At 33.7% G+C, this 20,777-nt stretch overlaps 1 long non-coding RNA gene across 2 annotated transcripts in view; it reads right to left on the bottom strand.

The window, feature by feature from the left end:
- Nucleotides 1-20,777, bottom strand: part of LOC142331559 (uncharacterized) — a 51,225-nt gene that overhangs the window by 20,635 nt on the left and 9,813 nt on the right. The window lies entirely within an intron of this gene.

Here is a 20,777-nt window from a genome sequence, read left to right as displayed (position 1 = left end):
AAAAGAAAATGTTTTGATTTTTTTTTTTTTGAGAATGATTGGGCTTTCAAAATAAAGAATGAATGGAATAAATATGTAATAAATAAAGAATAGTTAAAATTTGTTATGCCATTTAAATAGTGATAAGATGATAAATATTGATAATCAATAAATATTAATTAGTACTTTTAACTTGAGTAGAAGATCTACGTTTACCATGAATCTTGAAATATTAATTTAATTATAACTTTATATAATAAAATAAGCCTATACTATTTTATAATTTATTAAATTCCATAAAAAATTTATCTTAACAAAAATTAATTATTGTGTAATTGAAAGATCGACTACCTTAGTTCTGTATTTAAAAACTTCTTTAAGACTACTTAATTTTTTTTTCTTTGATGTGATATTTTTTATTTTACCATGAAAATGAAAAACAATCATTCATAATTGAGCCATTTGAAACTTAACATAAACAGATGTTATGCATTGAAATACCCTATTTCTAATTTTCATTAATATCTGCAGATGTGGATTTTTTTTTTAATCTTATCTTTATCAAAATACAAAAACTGAAAGTTTACCTGCATGAAAAGTTTGAATTATCCAGAAAATAGTATAGTATAAAATTTATTTAAAATAATGATAGGCTTATTGAAAAGTTTGTAATGGGGAAGAATAACATTTAATAATCAATTTAGAATACAAAAAAATAATCCTCTTTATAAGATTATTAATGTTTACTTATAATTCATTGTGTGTGTATATTTGCTGTAATATTTATATTTTAATTGTTATTAATCTCCTACAGATATACCACAAGTGACTCCCTCTGAGGGGTTAGTGATTGCATTCTCCAAAAACTATGGTCCAATCACCTGCATTCCTACTAGACTGAAAGGCACTAGCATCAAAAGGCCTTCAGTGGCCTTTCGGGAAATCGCATTGATAGAAGAATACAAATATCTTCCTATCTTCCAATCTCCCAAGGAATAATCCAAGTAAAAATACTTCCATGCCCGATCCACAAAAGAACAGAATGAAATCCCCACTCCATCTATTTTAAAATAAAAACAAATATGTAACCACCACTAAAAATTAAATATCTGCCCAATAATTAGAAAGACTCAACAGCAAGAGATTGACGTCCAGGCTCTGCGATTAATAGGGGAATAAAATATCCTCAGATATCCTTGCATTCTGTAAACAAAATGCAAGTTGACATATTTCGCTATAATTAACACTCTGTAGTTATCCTTGTACATGTTTATCTACTTCTATATTAAATATTTCTTTCTTTGTAACTATTAAATAATTGTTTGTAAATATTAAATATCTGTTACTGTCTTGGATAATGCTATGTACTTAGTGAACGTTGATAATTTAGTTACAGAACTCTGTGAGATTTCCAATATGTTGACATTATTGAACAATCTTATTTCATACCTTGATATTGATTTTCTATGAATAGTATCACATGCCTGATCAGCATCAATCCTTTTGTTGAAAGTTAGTTTTAAATTTTTTGTTAAGTATAGCTATAAGTGCATATGGTATTATTTGTAGTGTTTTAATTTCAAATAAATACTACTTAGATAACAGTATTAATTTTAAATAAAATACTACTTTAAGTTTCATCATAATTTCAAATCTGCTTAAATAATTTACACTAAAAGCAATGTCAGGTCTTGTTCTGGTACTTCAATACAAAAGTTCACATATTAGATTTCTGTATTTTATTCTACTATTTTATTTGTAAGTTCAATTTTTAAATTGACTTCCATTGGTGTATAATTTAACTTAGTTTATTTTAAATTATACTTTGTTTTCTAATTATCCAATACAGTTTTTTTGACTTGTCATAATTTTTTTCTCACCTCATAATTATTACTTATTATTACATATTTCCTTACTTTTCCCATTTTTTAAAATTTTAAAGCATTCTGATAACGTCGTTAATTTTAGTCTGATCTTTACTGCATATTAATAAGTCATTTACAAATATTAAAATATAAATAGGTTCACTTTCAATATCATTGGCATATAAACAATAATCAATAACTGCTTATTTTGAAACCTAACCCATTCTATGCATTTATTGAAATATTCATACCAAGTTCTGGGACTTTCTCATAAATCATACAAAGATTTTAACAAACTAAATACCCTATCTATTTGTACCATCTTCATAACTTACAAGTTGATTAATATAAACTGTGGAGATCATTTTCTCATTAAAAAGGCTGTTTCTACAACCACGTCTGATCGACATTGAAACTATTTTAACAATACCATAATAAAATTTTTAAACTTCCTGTTGGCTACTATGCCTGTCTTTGAATTTACATTTACTCTTTTTTCTAAAAATCCACCTTACATCAATAACTTTTCTATCTTTTCACTTTTCAACTATTTTCCAAGTTCTATTCTTAGTTAAGCTTTCTATTTCTCTATGTATAGCTTTTTCCAATTATCAGCTTCACTGCTTAGCGTAGCCTTCTCATATATATTTGTTACACTTATATCACAGAAATTAACATAATTAATTAATTAGATAATAAGTTACAAAATAATTATTTGCATATAAACTATTTGGCTTTCTTATTCTCAATGACGGTCTAGGTTCTACCTCATTATTTTCATCATTATCTTCATTTTCTTCAGACTCACTACTTGAATCTGATTTTTTACTTTTGATTTGATTCATTTTTATCATCATCAATTATATTGTCTTTAAAACCTATATATGTTATATATTTTTTTATTATATTCACTGATTTTTGTGATGAAGTGTGGAAACCAATCTGGTAGCTGCCCTCATTCAGCTCCTCATCCTTATAACCAATACGGCTTGTCTTTTCAAGCCCTGGAGCAAACAGCTTTAAAATCATACAGCGAAAATTTGGAACTCTTGTGGTCTTTGTTCACATGCTACAGATTGAAATCATCTTCTTTGAGCACAATCAGAAAGTTACAGTTGTCACAGATGAGGTGTTACAGTGTCTTAGTGTACGAGTGTGTCAGGTAGAAGCAATCTACCTTGTTGTGTCGACCACAAGTAAAATACTTTCTTACATTTTCATGTCTCTCTTCAATTTTGTTATCCTTCTATCAGATGGTTTGACCTGTTTATTTTCAGAGTACAGAAAATAGCCAGTGTCTAGTATCAACCTCATCGCAGTCTGTAAGAATTGATACTTGGACTGATACAAATATTTGGAAATAATACGTAAATATTTCTGTAATGTAAACAGTTCTGATGGAACAGTATACTGATGAGGTGTTCGTCTTACCCCAATCTAAGCTACTGCATACTGTTACATCTTATATGCTCAGCATCATCCGAGTTTTCACTTTAAGTTACCACCATCACAACTACTAATTACAGTAATGTTGTCAGAATTAGACACCATCAACCTTTGCTTCTATTTAACCTCATCATCTCTGTATAATGGTTTTTCATCTAATGTTTCAGTATATCTGTATAATTAATCCAGGAGTTGTATCCTAATCCCAGCCACTTGACTAGTAACTTGTTACTTTTGTGATGGATAACCTTTTCAGTCATTATAATCATGTATGTCTTTGCGTTTGATCTTGTTCATGGAATTTTCTTTTCAACACCTCACAATGAGAACTGATCAATTCATGCATCACAGGTTGACTTTTTAATTCATCAAAACATAAATTTTGAATATCTCATTTGACCAATTTTATAGATAGCCTTTTTCAAATGTTTTTTGTTCTTGCTTATGCAAATTAATTGTCGACTTTGAATTTAGGTGGTCTGGTCTTGCAATATGCAAGTTAATCCTTTGCATGACCGTCTTTCATTACTTTTGTTTATATCTTTCGGCTTCTTTTAATTTAGCAGAAGACCTTTTTGTTTGCTTTCAAATACTGTGGAATACTTTTTTATAAATGCTGTCTCATCATTACATATGAATATCATTCTCCTTTCCAGCTTTTTCAGTTCTAGCTCCAGCTTCTTCCACACTGCTCACCACATTGGCTAGACTCCAAAGGAAATGCTGAGCAGCATTGTGATCTCTTACTAGAGGTAGTGCACAATAATTTCAGCCGCAGAGCAATTCGTTGTTTGTGTAAACTGTTTACATTAAGTATAATCCCAGATAACCAATTGTTAATAATCACTTCCTTTATTTACTTTTTAATTTTCCATTAAATCAGTTAAACATTATATTAAATTATGACATTTAGGTTAATTACACATTTTATAGAATATTAAACATTCTGACTAGCACAGATATACATTTTCATGTTAATTGGTTCACATTGTAAAGGAAAGTAAAAATTCATACATTAATAATTCGAACAATTATTAAGATCAGTTGGTTCAACAATAAATAAGAAGAAAGAAGAGAATGACAGATGTTTACATTAAGCAAGAGGACAAAGAAAACAAATGAATCTGAACAGGTAAGTCCTGCTTTATCTTATCCACGGTCAACTCAGGCCATACAAAGCACAAGCAGGAGTTCAATGGCTGGTATTGATATATGACATGAAGACAACAGTGTATGTGCAAAAGATAGGAACGGTAAAAAGTTTTGATAGTTCTTAAATGGCAGTAGAGGTGGTGAACCGTCTTTACTGAGATGTGGGATTTAACATGTGCTGGCCAGTTTTTGTGAGCAGCACAAAAGTATGCTTCAATTTTCATTGTATATTCCATCCTTACTGAAGAATATGAAGCAGCAGCATTGCCATATTTTAATTTCTTGATTATCTTTGTCAATTCTAATCTATATGGAGCAAGAAATCACTCATATAATAGTAATAGACGGATTTATCATTCTTTATGTACAGTAAATCTTAGCGATCAGTTTTTTCTTCATAGCAGACTTCTAATAGTATGATTTCATTTTTTCCTTTTGTGTGAAAACATTCACTGATAAACCATTGATTCATTCAAATACTGGAATGTCTGCGACTTTTTCTGGTAATTGCAACTTGATGAAGTCATTCTTGTTAAGCAGCAAATTTACCATTTTTTTTAATGTTGAGGATCTTGATCAGTTACATTTTTTGCGAATCTAAAGTTGTACCCATCTTTGTTTTCTACGTTGATCACTCCTTTTGATCTCAAGTTAATTGGAAAAGCGAAATGGAATGGAATATATTTGCTGGCCTCCTTAGATTCATAGCCCTGCGGAGGATGGCTGAGGGGATTTGATGCTTAGATGTATAGATAGAATAGCAACCTGGGTAGCTAGAGACCCACATGGGTGCTTACTTCACAAAGACAGGCATTTTGGCATAGAGCCCCGGTTAGCTGAGATATTTTCTGTTATGATGAAATGGATGAGAAGTCAAAATGATGACTGTGTTGTGTTCTCAAGTTTAGAGGGTCTAAAAGACGACCTCCAGTAAAACTCGTTAGCGCTACAAATAGAGCTGGTGTGACGACTGGGATCGTAATAAGGTGGATGTCTTTTCTTACAGGGACCTTTGTTTTGTTCTGTGAGATCAGGTAGATCGCTGCAAATTTTAGACGCTCAACTATTGTTTATGCATTACCAACCATTTAATTTTGCTAGCAATTAAGTTTCTTCATTGTTTAATCTACCTAATGCCTCTTTCAGCATATGCTCAAATCATTTGTACTGTAAATGGTTATATTTTCAGTTTTAAAATTAACATCTCGTGCCACATATTCTTCTTTGCTATCTACATTTTCATACTTCTTTCATGTGTACATTCTAAAAATAGATGAACTTCAATAATTTTTTGTTTTATTAAGCTTCTCGATCAGTAAGATTATGATATTTTATTTTAAGCTGGTATAGGAATAAGTAAAATACCCTTTACCCCTCTTTTTTATTACAAAAGTAATATAAACTATATTATACTTAGATGGATTTTCCACAATACTAAACAGAGAATGTTCAAATGTACCTATCTAATTTGTTTCATTTCGCTTTCCAAATCAGAACTCTTATCGCATCCTATTTTGAAGGGATCCCAGAAAGCAAATTTGAAGTAATCTTTGGAGGCTGTTGTTGGGGATGAAAGTAGTAATACCTGATTTTGATAGTGTTGGTGTTGTCAGTGTGTCAGGTTTGGCAAGTCGTAGGCAACATCCTGTTAACCTTCCGGGAAAACTGAAGCAGTTGGGCAACAAAGGAAGCAAAAAAAAAATAGTAAGCGTGCCGCAAAGGCTGTAGAGATGGATAGTGAAATTGCAGAGGAAGAATGTGATACTGGTTCTGATGTTCGACTTGTTGAAGAAATATTTGGCCCTTCTTTAGGCCAAGGGAAATCCACCTTGCCGTTCTTGAAGGCCAAAAAGACAGAGGTAGCAGCACTGAAGGAATTAGAAATGCAATTGTCCACAGCAGATATAATTTCAAACAGAGTTATTATGGTATTAGTGGGCATGTTTAATGGACTATGTGTGGAAATTGAATTATCTATTGGTAATTAGAAAAATTTGAAAGAGAGAAGTACAACTTTCAAACAGCCTTGTATGTGAAAGTTGTGATATTTACACTTATTAAATGTTAAGTGAGATGATAGACTCCAGGAGTACGTAGAGGGCTTTAGGGCCGGAATGGGTGAGAAAGCAAAATCTGATTTGCCGATTATGACCAAGAAGTTTATTTAGACGTTCATACCACTGTTGTGTCAAAACAAAAGGTCTTGATAGAAAAGCCTGTCGGTATTACTCCGTAGGCCTTCAAGGATGAAGTTATAAAAAAGTTGGATGACAGGAAGCAGGAATTAAAGATAAGTTTTACAGATAATCCTAAAGGTGTATGAATAGTCACAAATCATTTATTCATTTTACCGAATGTATTCGGTAAAATGAGGGGATACTGTTAACAAGTTTTTGCGACCACACGTGATACTTTATGATGTACCGCAGAATTTAGGTGAGGAGGGTTTTGTTGATGCCATTTGAGTTCAAAACATTAAATATTTATTAGAGAAATTTAATAAGCTTTGTAAAATAGTATTTCGGACTGGAAGGAAAGATAGCAGTGAAGTGCACTATGTTATTGAGTGGAAAAAGGAGTAGCAGAAAGCTTTTGTAAAAGGGATGTTTGTTCATAGATTTTTCATCTTGTAGGGTAAAAGATTATATAAAGGTGACCCAGTGGTTAAATTACAAAATAATGGTTATGTAACCATTATATAATGGTAATGGTTAAGTGATTAACCATTGGGTAACCAATGGTTAATTACATAAAGGTTTCAATGTTTAAGGTTGGGGCATGTAGCAAAATCATGCAAAGAAAAGGAGCTCTGCTCATACTACATCTCGATTCCCCCCCGAGGGGAGAAGATCCCACCTCGTACTGTGTCCAGTCGCTACACCACCCCCTCCGTTCCTAGCCAGTAGTGGCTTTAACGGAGGACATCTTCTCGCCCTCAAACTGATTGCGCACCACAGCTTTCAGTCCAGGCCCCGCAGAGATGCCACCGATGCAGATGCCCCGAGGGACATCTGCATCGGTAAAATTCACCCCGAGATAATTTTACGTGTTTATGCCTTCAGAATGAAGACAACGGACACCTGCAGCTACCACGTTGCCCTCAGGAACTAAGCTAGAAGCCTAACCGCGGAACGAAGACCCCGCGCCTAGATCCAACTATTAAAGAGCCACTTTCTGAATGTCTCAGATCCGTACTAATAACCTCAACAATAAACTGTCCCACTAAAGTTTTATACATCGAAATTTAGACCTAGTTCCCTTAAGAACCCCGCTTAATACTCAAAATGAGTTTCTATCTGACTCCGTTCCGGTCTGCCCGGGAGAGGAGAATTAACGCCTACTCCTGCACAGCGCCATCACTGAGTCCCGCGTGACATTCACCATCTTTCGCAGACCGCCGCCAAGACTCCCTTGCATACCACCAAAGCAGTACCCAGAGAAGCCCCGCCGACAGTGTCATTAGCTCATTAGTGCCCCCGTCGGAGCGCGACTGCACCCACCGGGCAAGAATAATCCCGCCCGCTGACAACGGCCGCAACTCCGCCGACAGCATGATTAAATACATACCACCAATACATTTAACCGAGGCACGCTGCCTTAAGCGCCTACCTTCGGCCAGTCAACTGCCTAGGCGGTCCCTAGCCACCCAGGTTCCTATCACCTGCTAGATCCCTTCGGCAGCCCTGCTCAGGGCGAGGAAGCCAGCAACTATTGTCCACTCTCTACGAGTCCTCCAGTTGACTCGTAGATCCAAAATAGAGTTTACTCTCTCGAGTTCCCTAGCAACTCTGGTACGTTCAGCTTCGTACCGGGGACATATGTGAAGGACATGGTCCACGGTGTCATCGACCCTACAGTCCGGACAGAAGCCGGAATCAACCATCCTAAACTTTGCCAATTTATCCCTAAAGGCACCATGTCCTGAGAGGAACTGAGAGGTATGCCGATTGGGGGATACCTAGCTAATCGCTCGCAACTCTCTAACATTGGGAAATATACCATGCGTATGACGACCTGTCAAAGAAGTATTCCACCTATCTTGCCAAGAGTCGAAACCTTGGTCTTCGATCTCACGCATACGCCCAGCAGTAAGAAGGCCTCCCTTCTTTGCAACATATCTCTGGCTACGTTCCGTAGTCGAAATATCCACAGGTTTGATGGCCGCGATCACAGTTACTGCCTCTCGCGAGACAGTTCTGTAACCACCGACAACCGCTAACAAAAGAAGACGCTGGGCTCGTAATAGAATGTCCCTATAACATTGGTACCGCAAACGATGAGCCCAGACGGGCGCAGCGTACAACATAATGGCCTCACAAACGCCTTTATAAAGAATCCGCATGGTACGGAAATTCAACCCCCAGATATTTCTGAAGGGTGATATACCTAATTGAACGACCGTCCATCACAACCCGCGGATGGCGAGTTGCAGCTAAACGGCCCTTCAAAAACATCATAGTGGTTTTCTCCGCACTGAAAACCATCTTATTCTGAAGATTCCACAACCGCAAAACCCTACATGCCTGTGCCGCTCTGAGCTCGATCTCAGCACGCGAACTACCCTCAACCAGCAGCAGCCCATCGTCGGCATAAGCCACGACGCGACAGCCACCAGGCAACCGCAGCCGCATGAGAGAGTCAAACTCGATGGTCCAGACGAGTGGACCTAATACACTGCCCTGTGGACATCCTTTTGACAGGGTCTTTCCTACTTGCGAACTGCCGTCACGCAGGACAACAGTTCTTTCGCTGAAATAACTCGAGAGAGTCCTAATTTCTTCCTGCGTGCAACCACGCTTCTGCAATTGAAACAAGGCAGAGGGCCACCATAAGTTATTAAATGCCCCGGATATGTCCAAAAAGACACCGAGTACATACTTGCACTCACTGCCTGAAGCCAGATCCAGGACCCTAATAATCGCATCCTCTGTACTCTTACCGGGTCGTCCATCAGCATGTGATTCAAAGTAAGCCTACTATTAATGCGGAGGTAAAGTACCTTCTCGAATAGTTTTCCAACAACTGGTAAGAGCGTCAGAGGACGGTAAGAAGAACTAACGATGGGGTCCTTGTCGCGACCCTTGAACAACAGCTTCAAGATTCCACGCTTCCAGCAAGCCGGGAAATACCCGGCAAACAAACACCTATTGAATACCCTAGTCAACGGGCCAAGAATTACAGGCAGGGTGCGAACAAGGAGCTCCACCGTGATACCATCATATCCGGGGGCTTTGTTCCTAGCAAGGCTACAGATTACCTGGCGGACTTCCGCCTCAGTAATCTCCAAAGATACAGAGTCCGTATTGAAATTTACAACCTCCGCTCGAACTCTCCGGTGATACGAGGTCTCACCAACCTCGGTATCATCGGGGAGCAGATCGTCCATCAGAAGAGATAGAACACGATCTTTCTCAACAACAACGCCGTCCTGGGTCGAGAGAGCCGACAGAAGACTGTCCTTTTTACGTTTGTGACCAAGCACACGATAAACAACACCCCAAGGGTCTTTATTCCCTTGCTCTTGGACAAAAGAGCGCCAGGAATCTCGTTTAGAAGTCCTAATTCTATGAAAATACTCGTTCCTTTTCTGACGATACTCCGCAAACAAGGCCTCGCGCCGGTCAGGATCACGAGCACGCTGTGCGGCTCTCCTGAGTCGGCCCACGGCCTGCTTTATCCCAGTCAAGTCCCGAAACCACCATCCAGCTACTCTCTCTCGACCCGTACTACGAGGGATTGAGAGTTCTGCGACTTCAACCACCGCAGAGGAGAAATTCTCTGCCAGGTTATCTAGAGGGACCTCGTCCAGGGTACGAGTGAACACCAACATCCTGGCCGCAAGAATGTTTGAAAACTTGGGCCAATCCGCCCGCTTGTGCAAGAAGCGCCCCTGCTGAACAGGGGCGTCCGCCCTAAAGACATCGCGCAGCCCACCTAACCACTCAAAAACTATGAGCCGATGGTCGCTTTTGCAATCATCGACTACAGAACAGTTCTGAATCCTACCAGGGATATCCTTGCCTATGGTAACATCAATGTTGGTACCAAGGAAGGTCCTCCGCAATTCCACCGCGGCGGCGAAGGTTGCCGACTCGCCGGCGACATTGAACACTTCAAAACGATGCTGCCCGATGAAGCCTTCTAGCAATTCTCCGCCGTCGTCTGTGATCTCACTGTGCCAAAGAAGCGATTTGGCATTCGCATCAACTCCTATAAGAATAGGACGACCCGCTACCAGCCTGATAATTCTATCCCATCTTTCCAAATGTAATTCAGTGGGATCTCTGTACTGAAAGTACGAACTAACCACAACTAGGTCGAAACCATCCACAGCAAGCTTAACAACGACATGATGCATGTCAGAGGCCTGCCGTATAAAGATACCATCAATAGACTTCCTACACAGAATGGGGGATTTACTATCACCTACATGGAACTTATTCCACCCTGAAGGGGGTCCACCTATGTGTATAAATTGTTCTCGAGTAGGGAAGCCGGCTAGACATAACTGTAGGTCACCTACAGACCTACAGTTATAACTATATGTGACCTACAGTTATAACTATAGGTGACCTTCAGTTCACAAGAATGTCTGCATACAAATGTGCGTGGGACTTTCTTAGCAGTCAAATATCTATTTGACTGCTAATCTATCTAGATAGTTCTATCTATCTAACTATCTATCTAGATAGTTCATATTTAGATAGTTGATTTTTTAATGTTCTGGTGTCTGTTAGTTTCCCTTATTAATTTAGTATTGTTATTATTTTGTGTTCCTGTTTTATATATAATGGTTATGACTGGGTTTATGTTTTGGTTAGTTTTAGTGTTTAGATAGTTGATTTCATTTCATGTTTTTGTGTTTAGGTTTATTTACATATTTATGTTTTTATTTATTTATGTTTATGATAATGTTTTGGCGTTAATTTAATAAGTATTGTTATTTTATTGCATGTTTTTATGGATTTCAAGTGTATGTTTTTAGGTTTTGATTTGTTAGTTTATAGTTCGTTGTTTTAATGTCTTACTTGGTGTTGCGTGTGGTAATTGCTTTTTCCTGTTTTTGGGTAGGTGTACGGTTAGTTACCAACTCAATCTGGACAGTCTTACTTAATACTATGAAAGTATTTGTGTGGCTAACTAGGCTAGTCTATACTGATGGGAATGTCATTTGTGGCATTCTGACTGAGGCAGTCGAGACTGGTGGAAGATGTCTGTTTCTGAGGTACTGAAGATGACCTCCAGTAAAACCCTCAGAGCTAGGTATGGAAGGGGTGAAGTGGTAACCGTAACACCATGAAGGGTGTCTTCTCCAATGGGATGAGGATGCTACAGAGTACTTTGTCTTCCTTCTCTGACATAACATTGTAACACTGTACTGTACAAAACCTGTTTTACATTTAGTACAAGTCTAAATGTAATGTGGATGTTTTTTTAATCGAATCAACAAGCAAAATTTTGATGCCTTCACCTATAACGATCAGAAATGAGACCCTTTTTTCTGGGTTTTATTCAAGAATTTATTTTTATGTTTGATAATAGCTTCTTTTTTTTGTAGGTATTACTTTTATTTATAGTTTGCATTTGATTTATTGTTTGTTTTTTCTGATTCTTTTTTCCCTTATATTAGTTTTTTTATAGTTATAAATATAATATATAATACTTGAATAATACTATTAATATACTATAATACTATTAATATACTATTAATACTATTAATATAATACTATAGAAATATTAAATATTTCTCTTTTTTGTATTTTTTTTTTTTTTTGTTTGTTTATTGGTTCTTTTATATTTTAATTATTTGAGGATGATTTTTTTTTATTTTGTCTTTTGATTTTAAGATTATTCCTTTGTTTTATCATCAGTAGTAGTTTTTCATCTGTTTTATCATGAGTAAGGTTTTTGTATTGCTATACTTCAACATTACATTTGGTGTAGATTCTGTCAAGAGATTGAACTGTATTGAAATAGTAGGCTTATAGCTTTTTTCAATACTGTTATTTCTACACCGCTCAGTAAGTTTATCCTCTTAAAGATTGTTGTCGATGAAGTTATAAGCTAATGTGTACACAGTATTCCCCACCACTTCATTCAGAAGCTGTACCCATAAACAGTTTAAAGGAAGGTAGGTATCCTCTGACAAGCCTAGGCTTATCGAGACAATCATGCAACATGTTGAATCCAATATTGCTCCTATAGCACCACTTTATTCATTCCTGATGCAGCTCACAATACTCATCAAAAGCACACTACATATTGTTGCTTGTGATGCCATATGACCTCAGACATGTTAGATCTTGTCAATGATACATTTACTATTTAGTAGTAGTTATAAATTAACCACACAGTACTTTTGAACTAGAAATTTTGATGATAAAAGTATTGTGTAACATCACCAATTGCTATTGAATTTACAATCACACCAAAAACCCTATAATGCCAGGCATGTAGTCAAACACGACTTCTACTCATTGTTATAACACTAGACATAATTGCTAAATAGCCTAAAATCTGCACTTGACACTGGTGTGCATAAGGTTGTTAATTGTTCAAGGATAGTTATTTTTATTTTAATCTAATTTTATTTCAAATTTAACACAATAAGTGCAAATAAATAGAGATTTATAAACATAATTAATTTTTCTGTTCCAGGCATTTGTACATATATCTACAACTTTCTCAAACTGCCATTTAAGTAAAATTGAAGAAAAAGTTTATGAATCAATCACTGATGACAAATTAATCAGTTTAACTGAATGCCTTGATGATCAGCAACTGGATCAACTTACACCCAAGTAAATCTTATAACAATGAAATAATTTTTTAAAACATATTTTTACTTTTAGTAAGAAATTTTTACACAATAATATTAATGTCGGTGTGTGTCATATCTACATAATTAAACTAATCCATAATACTTGGTATTGATTAATTTTATTTAACATTTCTGTTAATCATACAAACATTTTATTCTATAACTAAGTGAAGGTGACTCACTCACAGACAAGCGTATTAAATATGTTCAATTACATTGTTAAAGGTATAGATGTATCCTTAAATTCTTTTATAAATATCAATATGGAATGCAGCTACACCTTAGTACAAATACAATTTATTTTTTAAATGATAACCATGTAACAAATGGATGAGTGACATATGACTTTCTCCTAATATTATTTTAAAGCATCCTAAATTCTTCATAATACTCAGAATTTAAATGAAATAAAAAAACATAATTTTTCTGTGGCAGTATTTATTGTAGTATAATATAATTATAGTTAATATGGCCTTTATTCTTCTCCATGCAGCTTATCACATTTTTGTTAACTGAAAATGTTTAAAAATTTTTGCTTAAAAAATATCTCTTATTAATACGAGAATGGAGAATGCTTCATTAGCTGCTAGGATTGAATTCAATCATTTATCATTAAACATGGATAAAACAAAACATGTATTGATAAGCTACTCTCAGCTCCTTGGTAACACCAACATTTCATATCTTCTGCTCTATGTTTCCGTGAATGGGTGTAGATTGAAGAACAGACAATATTAATCTTGGAATTTGTTTTGACGAGTTTTTGAGGTAGTCTATTGAGGTTACATATGCATGTGACTGTGTTTATGCAGCCATGTGCTAATTTAAATGATGAAAATGATTTATTTCAGTCAATTTTTATGTAACTCTAACACGAAATTTATTGTTCTTAACTTCAATTGCTTTATAATCTATAATTATCTAATTCTAAGGCTGGAGGATGCTGCTGATGGCTTTCAGATATTCAGTACAGTAGAAATTTGACATCAAATGTTATGTACAATATTAAATACTTAATACAGTTAAAACTTGGGAAACAAAGGAAGTTACTCATGTCTGTGTTAGCCTATAAGTTTATGTAGTAAAGCAAATTGTTGTAATTCATATCACAGAATATTTACATTTTTTGTTATTGTTTTACATATAAGAAATATTCTGCTTGTTATTTAGTCTCTTTATTAACTATGAGGCTTTTGTTAAACTACGATAAGTATGTACACAGTCATCAATAGCAAAAGTTTAATATGTCTGCTATTTTTTATAATTAATTTATTTTTGCTTCTTTTCGTGGTCTTAAATTATACAATTCAATACTCTGATTCTATGTATAATATTTAAATTATATATTTAATTATTTTATTCACTTATTAATTTTTCACTGTATTATTAATGTTATTATTTAATGTTTTAATTATTCATTATTTCATCATTTTTTATGTTTTTGTTTTGTAATTGCTTATTCTACTTTCTGAATTTTATATGTGCATTGCAATATATTTTTTTTAACTACTAGTTAAAGAAAACAATTAATAATTAAATCAAACAATTAATAATCTAATCTTTGTAGAACCTGTACCCCTTCTGTGGGGGGACTGAAGCAAAATCAGGAAAGTCACTTACCTGAATAAAAGTACTAATACTTTATGTGATTGTTTTAAGTAATAAATATGTTGTTATTAAGAATTATCAAAGCTAAAATAGGATAAAAACCTGTTTTCACTCAATTATATTCAGGGTAGAACATTACTTTCCTCAGAATGATCATTTTAAAAAGGAAACATGGTATTACAGAAGCAATACTCATATGAATACTTCATGATTGTTAATTACAACCAGCACTATCAATAAAGTAAATACTGTATCAAATACAGATGTGCTTAAATGTACCTGACATATGTAGGGTTTAGATAAAGTTTACAGTATTGTTTTTAAATTAGGGAAAATTAATATACTTTCTTATGTGGTTGGTATTTCCTTCTAATTACTACTCTTGCTTTTTCAGATTGTTAGAGGATTGTCCTAATACATACATATATACCAAGAGGGTTGCTGAAAGTCTTTTTAATAAATATGGTAAAAGGCTTCCTATTGTTATCATAAGTAAATAATTGGCTTCTGTAATCACTTATATTAATTAGTAAAAAATAATTAATATGGTAGACAAAATTAAAATATCAAGATTCTTAATCTTCTGCAGAATAGCAGCAGTAGCTTGTCATATTTATTGATCTGCTGTTGGGTGACTGGGTGATTAATGTCATAGCCCACAATCTGTCACATAATGTTGCTGAAACCAGGTTTCAAACAAACAAAAAAAGCAAAAATCAAGATAAATGTTGTATATATTTTGAAATAACTCAATATCTACCCATAGTAGAATAGCCTGTTTACTGTCAAAACCTCTCCAGTGTGTTACTAGTAACTACATGGAGTTAAGCAACACTGGAGATATGCTGCTAAGCCAAGAGTTTTAGTTGGTACTGCCTTTTCCTATCCTTTTGGAAGTATAATAGTGTATTACTAACCAATAAATTCATACTTTGACCCTAGATTGACCAAGGGAGTCAAAAAATGTCCACAGTTTAGAAAAATGTTGTGCTAATAAATGCTGTACAGTAAAAAAATAAGAAAATATTAATTTCTGTCATTAAAGGTACCTTCTATATTTTTTGAAAACACATTCAGATTTCTAAGGGTTTTTGTTTTCGTATTGGATACTTTTTAACCTTCCCTTGGTTCAACAAGGAACCCATCTCATTATTGTTAAAAGAAAATATTGTTTAAAATAAAATGTATTTTCCTTGTAATATGAATGGATAGGTGTTACAAACATTAAAATTTTTATTTTATTTATTTTTTCTAAATGAGAATATATTTTGTTATGGTGAATTAGCATGCCTATTTATATCCAATCAGCTGATAGGTCAGTGTGTATGTAGTTGATATTTCTGTACAGGACTAATTTTATTATTTGAGTTTTGTGAAATGGTTGCTTCATTTTCTTGAAAATGAGTGAATATATTTCTATCATGATATAGAAAGAATATTACATTTAGAAATTGACGAAAATATTGATGTGTATGAGTTGTGCAATTCAAGTGAAACAGAAGACTTTGCTATTGATATTGACGAAGTTCATGCTGATGGTTTAGGAGATCCTAGTGTTGAAGATGAACAAGAATTAGATTCAGTTTCAGAAAATAACCATGGGAAATATATAGCGAAATCACGTAATGAAATTCGAGAATATTTAGCTCATAAAGTTAGAGGGTTACTCATAGAATCATAGCAAATATATTTTGTGAAAAACCAGATTTGAAGGATACTGGTATAGTAACTACTATTTCTGATTTTTTTTATTGTGATTTATCTTTTATTGTGAAACATTCGAATGAAGAGGCAGTTTTGTGAAATTTAAATGTTTAGATTTTTAGAAATACTTATTTTTTTAAGAGCTTATAATGATAATAACTAAGATATCATGACTTGTGGTCAAATGAATTCAGAAGAGCAGCATATATCACTCGTATGAGTTGTAATAGATTCCGTGGTTAGTTCACAATTATATTATTTGATGATTAACAAACAAGAAAAATTAGGCAACAGAATGACAAATTTACTCCAGTAAGGGAACTCTTTGAAATTTTTGATAATGATCTTTCCAAAAATTACACACTAACGGAAAATACAGCTAACAATGAAATGTTGTTCAGAGGTCGATGTCCATTTAAAGTAATTTAAAAAAAAAAATGGGAAGTATGCTATTCTAATTAGACTGTTACCAGATTGTAATCAACACTTTGTACTAAACGTGGATATCTATTGTGGAAAAAGACCAGGTATACCTACTGACACAATATCAGTCATAAACTGTCTGGTTACTTGTATTACAAAGTCAGGGAGGAATGTAATTACCGATTGGTTTTATATAGCTTTACAAAGAACATGATCTAACAGTGGTAGGAACCTTGCAGTCAAACAGAAAGTCCATACCAAAGGAGTTAAAAGAAACTGGGAACCAGCCATTGCATTCAAGTATGTTTACATTTATTGATCCAGAATCTAATTTGCCTCATGTGATTTATAGTCATACAAATCAGTTTTACGACTGATTTTATGGTCATAAGAGAAGTTTAGTTACTTCAACTTTTTGTATACTCAACATAATGTGTCTAATGAAGGAAAAATGAAGTCTAATTCTATAAAAGGTGCTGTGGATTCAATTGATCAAATACCAAAGGGGTACCCAACAAAAGAAGTGCTCGAAGGTGGCCACTTTCTGTTTTTTTTACTCTAATTTATGTTGTATATATAAATGCTTTTTCAATATACATTCAGAACTATCCAGAATGGAATAAAAGTAAGACAAATAGAAAAAGAATCTTTATCAGAACTTGAATTACATCTTATCAAACCTATTGTGATAGAATGATCAAAGAGTATTTTTTAAGTAAAAATCCAATAATCACAGCAATAGAATGCAGTTTAAGATATAAGCTAACAACATCCAGATAGCAAATAACTGAGTCGTGGAAAGGTCGATGCCATACCTGCTGTAGTGAAGCTTCTTCAAGTAAAGAAAAACGAAACAATTGAGTAAAATAACTGTTGTTTATGCAAAAATGGATATGTATGTGGAAACTATTAAGAAAGATCAAAAATTTGTTTTGAATAAAATAAAGTAATCGAATAGTTAAGCGAAAATGTTTGAAATCTAGTGATGATAAAAGAACATTATTATTTTTTTAAGATTTTTAATTTAGTATTCATCACATAATCTAGAAAACTGTTTTGTTTTATTAAATAAATCATACTTTATAACAAATCTGTTAATATTAAACTTCTTAATTAATATAAACACATGGTAAGAGGTATTTGAAGTGTGCAGATTTTTTGACCCCCTCCCCTTGCTACTGTGCACTACTAAAAATACCTTGGGATCTTCGATTAAGCTAACAAAATGTCATTAAACTTTTGAAAGATAATATGGTTTAAAAAACAACTTTGTTTTTAAAATGTGTACTCCAGAAACGATTTTTGGAGCTATTGCATGGCTCTGTTTTTTATATATAGCTCCTGATGCTGATAAAAAAAAATCAGTTGTAGGTGGTTAGTATTATTGTGGCCTAAGCATTGAAGTGTTTAGAAAACATCTTTAAGATAATATTAATATGTATAAATTTACAAAAAAACATTTTTTTTCTTTTTTTTTTGAGAGATGGCCCAAAATCAATAATTTTTTAATATTGTTACTTTTTTAAGATTTTGAGCCGAACTAAATTAATTAAATACTGAATTTTTAAAAATTTGCTTCTTAATACATTCAATTACTAGTGTAGCTATCTTCTGTGACTCTTGTTGCTGTTCTCATGGGCATCAGGTGGTTTTATTACTGATCGTGAATTTTTTATGGTTTGGTAGACATATTTAAAAAATGGTGCAAACAAAATAATGTTAATTGAGGAACTCATTAGGTGGAGTCATGGTAACATCTTTGATTTTTTTGATAAATTTTTTAACCAACTTCAAGAAAGTAGATTATCAATTTGTATTTTTTTTAAATCTATGTCACATAATAACTATGACATTAGTTAACAGATTTAAAAAAAAATTTTTTAATCAAAAGAGATACTTTCATAACAGTCCCATATAAATTTTAATCAAATCCAATGATCATCTCAGGAAAAATACCAAAAAAACCGAATGGCCAGACACCTTTAGCTGCTGACCACTCACACCAGTACCATGTTCCTCTGTTCTCTGTATGACTAGGATATTAATAACAGTCTACATTATTGTTGTCTAGTCTCTGTGGAGATATTCATTGCATTTCTTTCTTTATTTTTCTTCCTTAAACAATCATTCCTTTTTTTCTTGGATACTTTCCTCTAAACTCCATATAAAATATTAAACCTACAATTAATATTTATATAAATTGGTGAAAAAGTTTATTATCACTAGCACCAAAATTATAATAGAAATATTTAAATTTATGTTACGCAATAATAAATTCTAATTTTGCAATATTATTAAGTAGTCATACAACAAGCTCCCAACCGACATCACCCTGTATGAATAGAGTTAAATATTATAATTTCACAATAAATAATATTCTATAGTTATTATGAACACTTTTTTTAACTGGGTACTCGCAAACCTTGTCTAAATGTCTAATTGCAATAATGAAACCTATAAATTGGATAGATTACACAACCTAACCATTTCTGTCACAGCTTTCTCATTATGTGGTCTATTTAATAATATATTTGAGACCAAATCAGACAAGGCGATATCCTCTAAAGTTTTAACTTGACTAAGAGTGACATAAATCTGCCCCTCGGTAAAAAATGTTTTCTTGCTGATATATATCACTCCCCTGTCAAGAGTTGTAGCTTGCAGTTTGTAAACAATTACAATTCAGATTAATTCTGAATTCTGCACTCGACATCTCCGTACCTCTTTGTCACTTGGAATATATAAACTAGTGAAATGGCTACGCAACCATCAACATCTTTCATTCTAAGACAAATTTTATGAGTACAGCTTCCAGTAACTCTCCTTCCTCCTATATTAAATCAAGGCAATGAGAATGTGTGTGTGTGTGTGTGTGTGTGTAATATTCTTCTGAGTGTAATGATTAGCTTGAAACAAAACAACTGGTTTGTTTATATATGCTTTTATTAGCACAATGAATTTTATTAGTGAAGTAATAGAAAACTGGAGCCATATTTAGTGACACATTGTCACCTGAACTGTAATTACTGGAGGCTAAAACAGGAAGAAAGTCCAGAGAGCAAGAAAAAGCAGTTGTTAGAAAAATTAGCCAAAAATCTGGCAGAGACTTCTTTCTTACCCCAAAAAAATACAAACCCCATGTAATTCCTGCAGTGGGACTAGATGAACGACAAGTGTGTGGTGAGATGAACTATACACGAATTTCAAAAATTTGTAAACAATGAAAAAGATGTTAGTGCCTGAAGATGCCATTGGTTATTCAGGAAAAAAGACAAGTTTGAAAAAATATTAAAAGAATTAGGCTCTAGATGGGGAAAATCTGAAAATAACAGAAAGATTCTCACAGAGCAACATAAGTTTTAAATATTCAATATCTGACTGCCATAAAAAAATGTAGAACTGAAAATAGGCCGATGGTGTACCTCGACGAGTCATATATATTGTCTTCTCACATTATAAATAGATTGTGGTGTAGTGATTTAGGTGATAGGCTGAAAGTTCCTTTTTCAAAAGGCAGCCTATTTCAAAGTACTGGTTGAAGGAGAAATGGGTTTTATACCAAACGCCTTACTAACTTCACAAGCAAGATTAAAAAGTGGCAATTATAGAAATCAGATGAAAGCAGAAAATTACTTTAAATGAAGGGATATTAATTCCAAATTTCCTTGATAATTCTGTGATAATTTCTGACAACGCATCCTATCATAATGCCATGTTAAAAACCACCAATCTCCACTTCAAGGAAAGAATATATGATAAAGTGGTTGCAGAAGCATTCT

The sequence above is a fragment of the Lycorma delicatula genome, chromosome 10 (genome assembly GCF_047948215.1).
Source record: "Lycorma delicatula isolate Av1 chromosome 10, ASM4794821v1, whole genome shotgun sequence".
Classification (NCBI taxonomy): domain Eukaryota; kingdom Metazoa; phylum Arthropoda; class Insecta; order Hemiptera; family Fulgoridae; genus Lycorma; species Lycorma delicatula.
The sequence above is the reverse complement of the archived record's forward strand: the minus strand, read 5'-3'. Positions and strand labels throughout refer to the sequence as shown.